The 15,714-nt window shown below is 36.7% G+C and overlaps 1 long non-coding RNA gene across 1 annotated transcript; it reads right to left on the bottom strand.

Annotated features, from left to right (window-relative positions):
* Window positions 1–14,904: 14,904 nt before the first annotated feature.
* Window positions 14,905–15,473, bottom strand: LOC113274454. Its single transcript, XR_003323027.1, has 3 exons — window positions 15,247–15,473; window positions 15,067–15,167; window positions 14,905–14,962 (listed from the first exon to the last, which is right to left on the bottom strand). It is a non-coding gene; the product is annotated as an uncharacterized LOC113274454 (long non-coding RNA).
* Between the last annotated feature and the right edge of the window lie 241 nt (window positions 15,474–15,714).

Raw genomic sequence — 15,714 nt, 5'->3', positions numbered from 1 at the left:
TGTGACAAGCTAAGTTTTCGATATAACAGTTGAGAAATATTAGCTTGAATCTAAATCAGGTTTTCATCTAACGGTGAATAAGGATTGCTTTATAACTAAGGCAAAACCCTAATTTGAAGGCTATATAAAGGAGACATCTAGCATTGTGCAAAACTAATCCCCGCACGTCTGTGTACTACTAGTGCGCCCGCTAGAGTCGATCTCCATTAACCTTTGATTTTCTTCTCTAAAATATGGTTAACGACTTAAAGACTTCATTGGGATTGTGAATCCAGATCGATACTACTTTATCGTAGTTGTGTGATCTGATCTTGCATCTTTTATCGTACGAGTACAATCGATTGATTGGATTGAGATCGTGAGAGTTCTCCGATAGGCAAGATAAGGAAGTCACAAACATCTTCGTCTCACTGTTTGTGATTCCTCAACAATCCGCTTGTGTAGTCAGGAAGAATTGTAAAGAGGTGATTGATTAATCTAGGTTGTTCTTCAGGAATATAAGACCGGATTATCAATTGGTTCTTGTTACCTTGATTTTATATCTAAAGACGGAACAAAACCTAGGGTTTATCTGTGGTAGACAGATTTATCCTCTTATAGACTTTTCTGTGTGAGACAGATCTATTTATTATCAAGTCTGTGATTTTGGGTTACATCAACTCTTGGTTGTGGGTGAGATCATCTAAGGGAATCAAGTGCGCAGTATCCTGCTGGGATCAGAGGCGTAGGAGTACAACTGTACCTTGGATCGGTGGGAGACTGATTCGGGTTCAACTATAGTCTAATCGAAGTTAGTTTGCAGTAGGCTAGTGTCTGTAGCGGCTTAATACAGTGTGTATTCAATCTGGACTAGGTCCCGGGGTTTTTCTGCATTTGCGGTTTCCTGGTTAACAAAATTTCTGGTGTCTGTGTTATTTCTTTTCCACATTATAATTTATATAATTGAAATAATACAGGTCGTGTGTTCGTGATCATCAATTGGAAATCCAACCTTTGGTTGTTGATTGATATTGATTGATCCTTGTACATTGGTCTTTGGTACCGTCCAAGTATTCCCTGTATTTGATAAAGACTCGCTATTGTTTTTAGCTTGAGTAAAAATCAAATCAAGAGAGAGATATTAACTCCTTGAGATACTTTTATCTAGATTGAGTCTGACTGTCTAGTTGATTCTCTAGTAAAATATTTCGGAGTTAGTCCATACAGATTGCTAATCGAAATATTGGGTGGTGTTGTTAGACCCCTGTTTTTTCATGTATGTCTAAATAACATCAAGACCCAGTATGAAATTTTATACAACGGCGCAACCGCAGTCTTAGAATTGATGAAAGAGTTGCTTCCTGAAGGAAACACGTTGACGTGTATGTTCCCTGAAGTTAAGAAGATGATTCAAGAACTGAGTATGGATTATATAACGTATGATGCGTGCGTAAATGACTGCATCCTATACTGGAAGGATAGAAGTACATTGGTGAAGTGTCATGTTTGTCAAGAACCAAGATATATAAAAGTTTTCAATAATGAGAGGAAACTTACCCAAGTTGCGCAAAAGACATTAAGACATTTTCCAATAATTGAAAGGCTGAGAAGGTTTTACAGTGTACCATGGATAGCAGAGGCAATGCTTTTGCATTCTAAAGCGCAGTCGGATATGAATGTAATGCGACATCCAGTTGATTTTGCAGCTTGGCGGTGTGCGGATAAGTTTTCTCCAGAGTTCGCTAAGGAGCCACGAAATGTTACACTCGGGATAACAACAGATGGCTTCAACCCGAATGGATGTTTTGGTATGAATTATAGTTGTTGGTCGGTAATTCTCCAGCCTTACAACCTTTCTCCTTCGTACTGCATGTTGCGGGAGTTCTCGATGTTGGCATTGTTGATATCAGGCCCAAGAGCACCATGCAAAGATATAAACATCTATTTAGATCCATTTATAGATGAGCTGAAGCAATTATGGAATATAGGTGTTATAACATACGATGCTTTCAGTAAGACGGAATTTATGATGAAAGCGAGGTTATTGTGGTCTATCCATGATTTCCCGTCTTTGGGTACGTTGTCTGGATGTGTGACTCATGGGTATTATGCATGCCCAACTTGTGGAGAATATACAGTTGCTGAGTGGCTACCGTTCAGCAAGAAGATCTGTTACATGGGACATCGTAGGTGGATGCCAGCAGAACACAAGTATAGAGATGATAGATTGAATTTCGCTGGAGGGGTAGAACGCGGTACAGCTCCATGGCCACTAACATGGCAACATGTTCAAGAGATGGTACATAATTTGAAATGAATACAAGGGAAAGGAAAAAAACCAGAAAGAAACTTAAAAGCGGATCTGAATACGGTGCTGATGAAGAAGAAGAGGTATCTGAGCACTCTTTGTTTTCAAGAAGGTCCATTTTATATGATTTGCCAAACTGGAGTTCAAACTCTATTCGGCATTGCACTGATATTATGCATACGGATAAATATATAACAAAGCTTATTATAAATATTGTAATGGGGAATAAAAAGTCAAAGGATGGTCCTAATGCGCGCAAGTATTTGGAGGCTATGGGAATTAAAAGGAAGTTATGGCTGCAAACAGATGAAGTGACTGGTAAAACATCAATGGAAGCTGGAAGTTTTGCAATGACGAAAAAAAAGAAAGTTGTTTTTTGTACTATCTTGAAGAACTTGAAGGTTCCTTCAAATTTCTCTTCCAATATTCGCAACAACATCAGCGTCAATCCTCCGGATGTAGTTGCAGGAAATCCTACACTACACCCCTCGTATGATTTTATTATTAATCAACTCATTTTAGGTTTAAACTCTTTATTTTATTGAACAATCTTTGAATATTTTTACAAGAAAAGATAAAGAAATCAAGAATGATCTCTGTTCTAGACTTTCTCTCTCCCGTTTACTTGTTTCTTACTCAAAAAAGATCTCTTTCATCTTTACAACTTGAACGACTATTTATAGGGAAATACATAGTGGATGACAGCTAATCTGTCCTTTATTTTCGGATATGGCTTGCGACATTCTATCAACCTTACAAATGTTAATTTCGCAAGCTCTCTAATTTTCGCAGGACTATCACATCTTTATCATGATCCTAGCTGACGTTGTTTGTTATATTCTTCCTGAAATTGTTCTGCGACGCTATTGTGTTGTGCCTTTGATAATTTCGCTGAGACATTATTGTTGCGAGATTCCGATCCTACATCTTGCCTCTTCTCATATCTTCTCTGCGAAGTAGAGAACGATGTGAGAAATGCCGCAGCTGTTCTCCTCTTCATATTCTGCATTTATCACACGTATTCTTTCCTCTATTTATTTCTCGACACGTCTTTTGTAATCGTTTATTTTTAACCGCTTATATCTTTCCGTATTAATCGTGTTTATTTTCTCGAGGAGAAATTCCCTCTATATATATATTCATTGCCACTCTCTTTTTGTTTTTTTATATTTTCTCTGCAACTTCATCGTTCTTCTGAAAATTCCATTATTACAATTTTTCTTCTTTCTTCTTCAATCTTTTAAGTTCTTCTTCATCTTCATACTAGATCTTCATAGTTCGTAATTTTCTTTGAGACAATCTCCCTGCTATTATTTTTCATGGATTCATCAAGATTAGTCTTCTCTTTTCTTCTTTATGAGTTTTGCTGATATATTTGAAATTGATCTTGTTTATTTCCTTATTTGATGTTGTTTATGTGATTCCCATACTCTTGTTATTTCAGCAAAAGCGGCTCCAACACTAAATTTACAGTTCAGAACCCTAACATTCCCAAATCACAGCATAAGGTTGTCGCACATAAAAGAAAGTCTGCGAATGAGAAGGTAGTAAGAAACACTATCTTTTTCTAATAACAATATTGTTGCCTCTGTTTCTTATCTGGATTGTAATTCGCAGGGTGATAAAGATCTTCATAAACCTCTCAAGAAATCTCTCCACCTTAAAACTGTTCCAACTTCTGTTCCCTTCCACCTACTCATTTCTTCCAAATCTCCTGCGACATCTTCGCAAGATAAACCTTTTTCTCCAATTCGCGAAAATGCTGCCTCTGACTACATTTCTTCAACTGATCTTTCTATGATTGAAATTCCCCTTGTGGATCCTTCTGCGAATGAAACATCTTCTCTTCCCATTGAGAATATTTCTCAACCTTCTATCTCTATCAGTTCTCTACCCAAGTCTCTTCCTCTTTCGAAAGAAACCGTGGAAGGGATAGATATTGCTTTCAAAGTTTTATCTGAAATTCTGGATGATGGAAAGAAGTCTTCTACTGATCCAATCAAGTCTAATGTTTGCGAAATTCTGAGCAAGCGTTTGGGTTCTGAGTTCTGACAGAGCTGCTTCGCAGACAGCTTTAGAAAAAGAATGTAATGCTCTTCGTCTTGAAAATCAGAAGCTTCAGAATGTTTTGCTGGATCGTGACAATCTTCGCAAGAAGAATGATGAATTGAGAGGTATGATTTTCTTATCTATGTCTTTAATTTGCCTTTTCGATGGTTTTATCCTTCCCATGTTTAATTATCCTTGAAATCCCTCTTTCGCATGTTAAGCATTAAACCAGAAACGAATAATGGAGATATATCAATTTGAATCTGTTGTTGAAGAAGCCCGTGTTGATAAAGAAATCTTGATGGATCAATATAACCAATTAGATAACCTCTATTCATATTCTCTTGATCAGATAAATATTCTTACCAATGAAAATACCCAATTAGTTCAAAGACAAGATCTATTAAGTAATGAAGTATCTCGTCTTTCTTTTTCTTTAACTAAAGCTAATTTAGGGATGGAAACTTTATTAGATGAGAATAAAACCTTATCTCAAGAGAAGCGAACTTATTTAAACAAGATGGCGATATCTTCGCAACAACTTAGTATTCTCCAAAAAGTATGTGCTGACCAAGAGAAATCTCTTCGCTCTTTGAGAAATGAACTTAAACAAGTAACAGAGTCATCTATCGCTGAAAGAGATACACTCATTCAAGGTAGAATAGCTTTAAGTGTAAAGGCGAATCAAATTAAAGAACAGTATTCCAAATTAGAAGAATCTTATTCTTCTCTTGCGAAGAAAAATGCCTTTCTTATTTCTAAAGATAAAAATCTTCAGTCTCGACTTAAAGGTTTAGTTGGAGATAAGTTTGATGACGCAATGGATCGTTGGGAGAATAGTTGTCTGTCTTTGATTCAACACATTATTTCGCAAAAGGAAGGTAGTCATAATAGTTTGACTACCTTAATTATCTTTTCTTTGTCATATCTCTCTGAACTCCTTATATTAATGAAATTTTGTATTCTATCTTTCGCAGAGTCTGAGAAGAATCTTCATTCTTCTATTTCTGTTTTGGAGGCTAAATATGCCAAAATTCGCAAAGAAAATGCATTACTTGTCTCTACTCTTATTGGTTCTCGCGATCGAGCGGAAAGAAGACTTGATTATCTTTCTTATTTTAAGGATATTCAAGATAGGAATCATCAGAGAGCACTTCTTCGCCAAGTTCATCTTCGGGCTGAAGTCCTTGTAAATGACATTTTATTATCCAACTCTCGTCCTCCTACATCAATTGATCCTTTAGAAGTAGATGACGATGAAGTTCCTCGTCCTGCTGATAGTGATTATGATTACGAAAGCAGTGCAGAGGATAATTTCTTGGAAGATGAAGAAGAGGTTCCTTCTAAAGAAGTATCTGCTGGTGTTAATCAGAATGAGAAAGAAATTTCTCCTGAAGAAGTAATTGCTGGCGATAATCAAGATGCTAGTCATGGCGAAGATCAAAACCGAAATGAAGGGAGACTTGCGAGAATATTGGCGAAATTTTTTTGTCATCTCCTGCTACTGAAATTAATATTGAATCTTGAGCTCTCTATCTATCTTTGTCTTCTTGAATTGTCTTATTTTTATCACTTTTGCGAATTACACTTTTCTACCAACTTTGGAATCAACTTTTCTTTTAATATTTTGTTGATGAGAAAGATAATGATTCTTGTGTATTGATTCCCATACTTGCCTCTCATTATCTTTCTTGCAAAAAATAATCTGTTGCGAATACTTATAATTAATTTGTTTTATCATATGGTCTTATTTTGCCTTCCTAATTAAAGGTCTTATTATGCCACCTTTTGTCATTGCGACAAAATCGCAGGGTCCTTGCACTTTCATGCAAAAACCCATTGATCTTGCCTTAACTTTTTCTTTTGTACTATGGCCTCTTCAGGAATGTTGCGACAATATGACAGGCCTAAATATTCTTGCGAAAATAAATCCCCATGACATTGTCGTCTTGCGACGAAATCGCAGGACGTCTTCCCACTTTCATGCGAAAACCCATTGTTCTCGTCTTATCTTTTTCTTTTGTATTATTGCCTCTTTAGGATTGTTGCACAAATATGACAAGCCTTAATATCCTTGCGAATAAAAAGCCTCATGACATTTGCGTCTTAAGACACTTATCATCTCCCTAATGGAGGGTGCCTCCCTTATCTCCCCCCTGGTTTCCCCTTCAAGGAGGCGTACTTCTACCATACAAGGTTAGCTCCTCCCATCCAGTCTTAACAACAACCAGTTGTTTTCGCAGCATCTTATCCCTTTTACCTATAGGGCTTATGGTTACGAGACTGCACCCTAAGTGGGTTTTTCTTCAGGCCGAGTGCAGTATGAGCCAAGACTTGTCAAGAATGGCAAGGACGCTTCAAACGCCCCCGACACTCTTGGCTCAACCGTGTACCTCGGAGCCTTGATCAGATTCTGCACTCCTTGGGAGAGTCCTTATTACCTTAGTCGCCCAACCTAAGTCATATGCTTAAGCTGAGAATCCAAGGTGCCTCTCCCGGATGGTCTTTATTGACCCCAAATCTCCATGACTCAGGTTCCGGTGGTGGTGTAGCCTTTCCCTGAGCCATGCAATAGGTACCCCCTAATATGACGTACTTTAGGTCTTACATTTGCCTCTTGCGAAATTTTATTCGCGAACTAGGGTGTACGCCATAAAGGTTCGCCTGTTTATTTTATGTCATTGTTCTGTGATTATCTCTGCGAAAATTTCGCACATTATGATCTTGTTTTGATATGAGTAATCTTGCAATTATTCTTTCAGATTCCATAACTTCTCAAAGCTTCTTACGGATAAAATCTTTTTAAATACAACCTGTTCCATGGTCTGTCCAGTCTATGACCAACATTTCTTCCTTCTGGATCCATTAATCTATAAGCTCATGTTCCAACTATTTCCTTAATGATGTAAGGTCCATCCCATTTTTTCGCTAAGTTTCCACCATTTTCTCGCTGATATATTGGTGTTTCTCGCAGAACTAAATCTCCTGGTTGAAATTCGCGTACTTTGACACGTTTATTATATTCTCGAGCTAATCTTCGTTGATAATTCTCCATACGTTGTAAAGCTTTTTCTATTCTTTCTTCTAATTCATCAAGTTTGTTTAAAATTAAGCCCGCACTAAGATTTTTCTCCCAAGCTTCTCTTTTTGTTGTCGGAATAACGACTTCTGTTGGTAACACCGGTTCAACTCCGTATGTTAAACAAAAAGGTGACATTCCAGTAGCTTCTCTTCTAGTTGTATTATAAGCCCATACTGCATTATTTAATTGTTCGCACCATGCTCTGTGGTGTCCTTCCAATTTCTTCTTTAATATATCTGCAATTGTTTTATTTGTTGCTTCTACTTTCCCATTAGCTTGTGGATACAAAGGAGTTGAGTTTTAACATTTTATCTTGAATGCATTAAGTAACATTTCTATATTCTGCCCCTCAAACTTTTTTACATTATCAGATACCAACTGTGCATGAATTCCAAATCTGCAAATGATATTTTCGAATATGAATGTAAAGATATCTTTCTCGCGAATATGTTGTACTTCCTTCACTTCTGTCCATTTTGTGAAATAATCTGTTGCGACTATTAAGTATCTTCTTTGTCCAGTTCCTGGTAAAAATGGCCCCACAATATCTAAGCCCCATTTTCCAAAGGGCCACACACTGGTTGAAGATGACAATGGTGCTCCTGGTGCATGTATTTTCTTTCCATGCCGCTGACAATCTTCGCAACGTCTTGATATTTGTTTTGCATCTTCATGCATGTATGGCCAGTAATAACCTTGCATTTTTGCTCTATGTGCTAAAGATCTTCCTCCACTATGATTGCCAGCATCTCCACTATGTAACATTTTCAGTACCTTTTCTCTTTCTTCTCGTGTCAAACATCTGAGTGATGGTCCACTAAAGGATTTTCGATATAGCAACCCATCTCTTAATTCATAATTCGTTTCTCGGATCTTTAACTTGTGTGTTTCCAATCTATTTCTTGGTGTTCCTCCTTTCGCCACATATGCATGAAGTTCCATTCTCCAGTCTGCGACATTATTTATTTGTTCTTCTTTTTCATTATCTATTATCATCACATCCACATCTTCCTCTTCTTTATTGATTGATGGTGACAGAAGTGTTTGTATTTTTATGCATCTTGCAGTTGGATCTGTCATCATGCTTGAGATGAAAGCAAAAGCATCTGCGAGTCTATTATCCTTTCTTGAAATGTGCCTCCATTTTATTTTTGGGATTTTCGCTGATAATTCTTCAACCAGCTTCTTGTAATTCTTCAAGGATGGTTCATTTGTAGTATACTCTCCTTTTATTTGGCGAATAACTAGCTGCGAATCACTAGTGATCCTTGCATTTTCTAGTTTCATTTCTATTGCGAATTTTAAGGCATGTATCACAACTTCATATTCTGTTTCATTATTAGTGGATGCAAATTCTAATCTGAATGAAAAAGCCATCTTTATTCCTTGAAGCGAAATTAAAATAATTCCAACTCCATTTCCTTCTCCATTTGATGATCCATCTACCAATATTCCCCATCTATTTGGTTCTGTTAATAAATCTTTTGGATCTCCATGCTCTTCTTCTACATCCATGATTTCTTCTACTGCTTCATCTTCTTCTAAAGGAAATTCTGCCAAGAAATCCGCAACAACTTGTGATTTTGGTGAAGACAAAATTTCATATTTAATATCAAAGTGGCCTACTTTTGCATTCCATCTCTCCACCCTTCCTGATCTTTTAGAATTCTTCATCACCGATTCAATTGGTACTTTTGTTAATACCTTTATCTTGTGTGCTTGAAAGTATATGATGCATAAACTAATGCTAAGATTAACTTTTCAATCTTTGAGTAATTCTTCTCAGCAGTATTAAAAGTTTTGCTAATGTAATAAATAGGTTTCTCCACTCCTGCGTCTACTCGCAATAACACAACACTTAATGCATGCGACGTTGTCGCAAGGTAGATCAATAATTCTTCTCCTGGTTCTGCTTTTTGTAAAATAGTTGTATTCATAAGATGTTCTTTGATTCCTTGAAAAGCCTTTTCACATTCATCACTCCATTTAAATTTTGCACCCTTCTTGAGTATATCGAAAAAATATTTGCATTTGTATGATGATCGCGGAATGAATCTCCTCAGCGAAGCTAGAAGCCCACTCAACTTCTGTACATCTTTTATTGTTGCTGGTGTTGGCATGTCACGAACTGCTTGCACTTTTTCTGGATCAACCTGTATTCCTTCCTTTGATACAATGTAGCCTAAAAAATTTCCCGATGCAACTCCAATAGTACACTTCTCAGGATTCAATTTAATGTTATATTGCCGCATTTGTTCAAAAATCTCCCTCAAATCTTGTACATGGTCTTTAGATTCTTTACTCTTTACTAACATTTCATCCACGTATACTTCTAACGTCTTGTGTATCCATTTTGCGAACACCTTCTCTATCATTCTTTGGTATGTCTCTCCCGCATTTCGCAAACCAAATGGCATTTTCGTGTAACAATATAAACCTCTAGAGGCAAAGAGAGCAGTATGTTCTTGATCTTCTTCAGCGAGAGGGATTTGGTTATACCCTTTGTATCCATCTAAAGATGATACCCTATCGTTTCCCGCTGCGGATTCTACCATTTGAGGAATATCTGGTAATGGAAAAATGTCTTTGGGGCAAGCTTTGTTTAAATCAGTGAAATCTATGCAAATCCTGATTCCTTTGTTTTTCTTTGGGACAATGACCATATTCGCTATCCATTATGGGTATTTGGCTTCTCTTATGATTCCTGCATCAAGCATTTTTTGTAGTTCTTCTTCTATTTGGGAATGGTAAGTTGTTGCAATTTTTCTTATTCTCTGTTAAATGGTCTCATATTTTTTTTAATCTCCAACTTGTGACATGCAATTGATGGATCTATTCCCGGTATCTCATCCATGCTTCCTGCGAAAACATCTTTATATTCTCGCAACAAGTTAACAGTTCTTTCTTCTTCTTCCTTATCCATTTTGGTTCCAACTCTCAATATTAGGGGTTCCTCTATAATCCCAACGTTTATTTCTTTTGTTGGTTCTGCGACAGTGTAACTGGGTTTAGGTTCTCCCATTGGTGTTGGTTCTTTTATTGTTTTCATAGGCTCTTCTCCTTCTTCCGAAATTTCGCTGGGTGTTCCTTTGCCTTTTTTTGCCCTTATCATATATACTCTAAATTCTTCTTATTTCTTTGCTTCCTTTTCCAATTTTCTGCGAAATTGTTTCTTTTTTGCTTGTCCTTCATAATGCTTTACTTCAATCTGATAACATAATTTCGCATTGTCAACATCTCCTCTGATTTCACATATTCCATTTGGAGTGGGGAATTTAATACATTGATGCAACGTTGATACCACAACTTTTATCGCATGATCCATGATCTTCCTAATAACATATGATATGGTGATTCCATATCCACTACGCACAATGTTACATGTGTTTCGATTTCTCCAAGTGGAATTCGTACCACTATCTCTCCTTTAGGTTTTGTTGTGGATTTTCTGAAGCCGTGAACAAAATATGTTGAACTGGACATTTCTTCATCTTTAAATCCCATTCCCCGGAATGCGTGATAAAATATTATATCAACTGAACTTCCTGTATCGATTAAAGTCCTGTTCAACATCCATTCTCCTGTGGATTTTATTGTTGTCTCCTTCTCTTTTCGTGTAATAGGCACTGTGATGACCAACGGAGATGTGTGGTTCAAATTTTCTTTTGGTATTTCTTCCGCCATGAATGCAATTTTTTGCTTTTCCCAATCTTTCAAGGGTGATGTTTTTTCTACCGCCATAACTTTCCCTCCTTCAAAATTTCGTTTATGTATTCTTCCTTTGATGTTTTCATGGAATTCATTAATCATCGTTTTTGTTATCATATTACACTCCAATCTTTTGCCATTTTCATTAATTCTATTCATCTTTCTTCTAACTGATTCACTGATTTATTTAATCACTTTCTTGACTTGAATATTCTCAATCAACAATCTTCAACTTTCGATCTTCAATCTCCATGTTTCTAGCGCCATTATGTAGTTGCAGGAAATCCTACACTACACCCCTCGTATGATTTTATTATTAATCAACTCATCTTAGGTTTAAACTCTTTATTTTATTGAACAATCTTTGAATGTTTTTACAAGAAAAGATAAAGAAATCAAGAATGATCTCTGTTCTAGACTTTCTCTCTCTTGTTTACTTGTTTCTTACTCAAAAAAGATCTCTCTCATCTTTACAACTTGAACGACTATTTATAGGGAAATACATAGTGGATGACAGCTAATCTGTCCTTTATTTTCGGATATGGCTTGCGACATTCTCGCAACCTTACAAATGTTAATTTCGCAAGATCTCTAATTTTCGCAGGACTATCACATCTTTCTCACGATCCTAGCTGACGTCGTTTGTTATATTCTTCCTGAAATTGTTCTGTGACGCTATTGTGCTATGCCTTTGATAATTTCGCTGATACATTATTGTTGCGAGATTCTGATCCTACATCGGAGATAAGGAATCTGAAGTCTCATGATTACCATGTTTTAATGCAACATCTATTTCCTTTACTGGTTCATATCGCGACATCACTACCTAAAGATCTCCGAATTACACTTCTGCGGATAAGTATATTTTTCAAAGTTCTGTGCGCGAAGGTATTTAACAGAGAACATCTCTTAAAAGCAAAATCAAGTCTGGTGGAAGCAATGTGTGTACTTAAAAAGCATTTTCCTCTATCATTTTTCGTAATTAGCATTCACCTGATGGTGCACCTAGCGGATGAAGCTTTAATCTGCGGTCCGGTCAGATATAGGTGGATGTACCCCTTTGAGAGGTAACTACCTAACTTACTTTGTTTTAGAATTTATAATTTGAGAAGTTGGCATTATTGAACTGCGATATTGAACACTAATTGAAATTTTTGCCACTGATTTTTACAGGTTAATGAAAGGTTTCAAAGGATTGGTGCGCAATAGAAAGTACATTGACGGGTGCATTTCAAGAGGCTATACGCTGCGAGAAGCTAGCTTATACTGTATGGAGGACATATCAGAAGATGGTGGTGGCACTCATAAACATACTCGACAGGCCTTTCTGGATGATTCTGGTGAGTTCGCTGATGAGATGCCTTTAAGTAACGCTAAGGACTTTCACCTGAACCAAGTGCAGTTTGAACAAGCTCGCAGATGGATACTTTCTAAGTTTGTTAGAATCGATGACTGGAAAAGGTAAAAGAAATTAGTTTCACATCGCTAAGTTGATGTTGATAATTGGGGTCATCGGTCTAATATTTCTTGATTTGTTATTTGTAGGAAGTATGACTCCTATGTTAACCATGCCAAGTTTCATGCATCCAAACAGACCCCAAATACTTATCATTTATGGTTAGGCGGCGAGGTAATGGAACACAATGTCTTTTCCAACTTATTGTGTATTTACAAAAATATAACCAAGTTACAATCTAAAGGTTCATAAGAATCATAACATTTTTCTATCTGAACTTATTATGTACAAGTGATATTGTATTAAGGTAGGTATTCTGCTTATCTCATACTTGTTATGTCTTAGATGCAATCTTATCATGCTCCACAGTTAAGAACTAGGATCGTCATGTGCATTATCTTTCACAACATCTCTCTGCATTTTTTAAAAGTTTATCAGTTGACATTGGTAGTGTGACATTTGTGTTATCTCAGTTAAAAGCTTATCAATTGCGATTTGTTGAAAGTTTATCAGTTGAAAGTTTGTCATTTTGTCCTGCACATGGTAGTGTGTATGAACCAGCGTTGTATTAGGGTTTAGATAGAACCAGCATTTCCCTTGAATTCTCAATCCTGGGTGATTTTGCTGTCTTCTTTGTATTATAACCTAATATTGTTTCGTTATATTGCTTTTCTCTTTTTCCTTCAGTATATTGACTTCTGAAAATATGTTTATGGTTTGTAGTTATACAGGAAACTCAGATATGCTAAGGAATGGAACCCTAACTATTGTATCAAGTGGAATAAGACGAAACCAAATAAAAAATAAAAAAAATCATAAGACTTACCAGTGAGCAGGCTTGGGCCACTGTTTAAACATCCAAAAGAAAGACATAAATTCTTCAGTAGAGATGGTTGTGTTAAATGGCTCCTAAAAGGAATTCAGAAATGTAAAGAAAAATTATACCAACACAAGTTGATGGTGATCCTACTGCAGTGCACTTCTCACTCAGCAAAAGTGAACATTAAGTATAAAACCTCGCAAGTAAATATAAACTCAAGGTCAGATTCCACAAACATAGACCTAATAATATAAGTGAAAGCAAGTGGAGTACTTACCAGGGGTTCATATTTCCCCGAGTGACTACTACTTCTTCAATTGACTTTAAATGAAGCCACATGCGCAATCACATACAACAGAAATACCACCCACACACATATATATATATACGATTAATAGAAACCAGGCAATAAAAAGTAAATATAGATTCATAAATCGTTCTGTTCACATATACATATATCAAAAAGATCAGTTGTTTCTAGGTAAAGTTAAAACCTCTTATGCGCAACTGCACAATAGTCATCCTTAAGCACAATAGGATAAGACTCTTCTGTATGCAAAAATGCATAAGGGTATGCATATTAGAGTGTTCAACATACATACAAAAAACATAAGAGTATGCATATTAGAGTGTTCAGCATACATACAAAAAAGTGTGAACAGAAGCCAAAAAAAAAAGACTAAAGCCATGTGTTAGCTAGACATTTATATAAGTGATGCAAAAGATGGCTGAGATATCCATGAAGAACTCCATAGTATATATCCAAAAAAGTAGTGAATCGTCTTAATTATAACTGATGGACCTCTTTGAATGAACCACATATCCTCCGATTCCAACATCTTTAAAGGTTTGTGTGAACCTGTTAGCTTTTACAGTTGGTTCATCTGGCATGAGAATGTCGTCGATCAACACCTTCAAATGAGTAGCAGGTACAGGTGGGCCGTGAGCTATATGTGCAGACGCACCAGTACAAACTTTACCAGTTGCAACTATTTCACCCTCTATGTTCATCAATGAAGACTGCTGCATATCCCCTATTGCTGATCGAGCTGGTGATATGTCCTGGCTAGGTGAACTTGGGCCAGAAGCTGGTGGTATGTCCTGGATAGGTGAACTTGGGCTAGCATCTGGTGATATGGCATGGCTAGGTGAACTTATGTGAGCAACTGAATCTGAATGAGGTGAAGCAACACGACCTGGTGAACATTCCTGACCATGTGAAGTGCTACACATGTTTGAGGCAACAACTTATGATGGAATTGCAGCTTGAATATCCTTCACTATAAGGCATATTGTTCCCAATACTTCAATAAGAACTCCCACATTGCCACCTAAATCATCCACCTTATTAGTAAGAACTCCATCTTTAGACTTCAGTTTAGTTACTTTAGCACGAGCGGAAGCAGATAAATCAACTTGCATAAGAGAAACAGGACCTACAACACGAAACCGTCCTCTTGAATCCGTCCCAAACAATTGAGTCATTGCATAAGTTTCTTCTACTGGAGTACCTGCTACAAGTTTTCCCTTGATGTCCTCTAAAACTTTCATAAGTTGTTCCTATAGTTTTGAGCATAAGAATCACTTGCTTATAATACTAATCACTAGCTAGCATATATACAGTTAAAGAAGACTACATATAACTTCTCAAATAATTGACTTACATAGTATGGTTGGCACTAGGTAAAATCACCCCACCCTCCTGTGAATGAGATTTAATCCACACATCAGAGGTAGTGATTTCTGCTTCAGGGTTCGCCGCCTCCTACATTTAAAAATAAAATGAGTGTGAATCAACCATTGTGGACAAAAGTTTGAGTAAGTTGCATCATTGAAAGAACTACCAGTCCAGCTTTCACCAAACAATGTGGCTTGCGACCAGAGGTATGAGAGTAATCATATTGTTCTTTTTTCCTCTTATTAGCAGCTCTTTTACTTTGTACAGCAGCATTGTTCTCATGTTCATAGAATTTTATCCAATCTTCTGACTTTACGCTTGGAGGAGTATTATCAATCCTTTCTTGATGAGTATTCCAAATATCATAGTGGTCTTGTCGTAATTCACACTTGAATCTCCTCCATGGATCAGACATCCCCTTCACCATAATATTCTTGGAAGTCTCAAGTAAATAAAATTCCATCTGAAAATACAGAGCTAATCAGTGGCATCCTAAATGTGTATCTCCCTCATCTGAAGTTAACTAAAGAATGAGCAGAAATCATGTCATGAGGTAGATTTTGTACCTTAAGTTCATTCCAAACATCGTCCTTGTACTTGTCAGGCACTTTCCTCCAGGTTTCGTACGAAATAG

The sequence above is a fragment of the Papaver somniferum genome, chromosome 4, assembly GCF_003573695.1.
Source record: "Papaver somniferum cultivar HN1 chromosome 4, ASM357369v1, whole genome shotgun sequence".
Lineage (NCBI taxonomy): Eukaryota > Viridiplantae > Streptophyta > Magnoliopsida > Ranunculales > Papaveraceae > Papaver > Papaver somniferum.
Note: the sequence above shows the minus strand (reverse complement) of the source record. Positions and strands in the feature narration are given on the sequence as shown.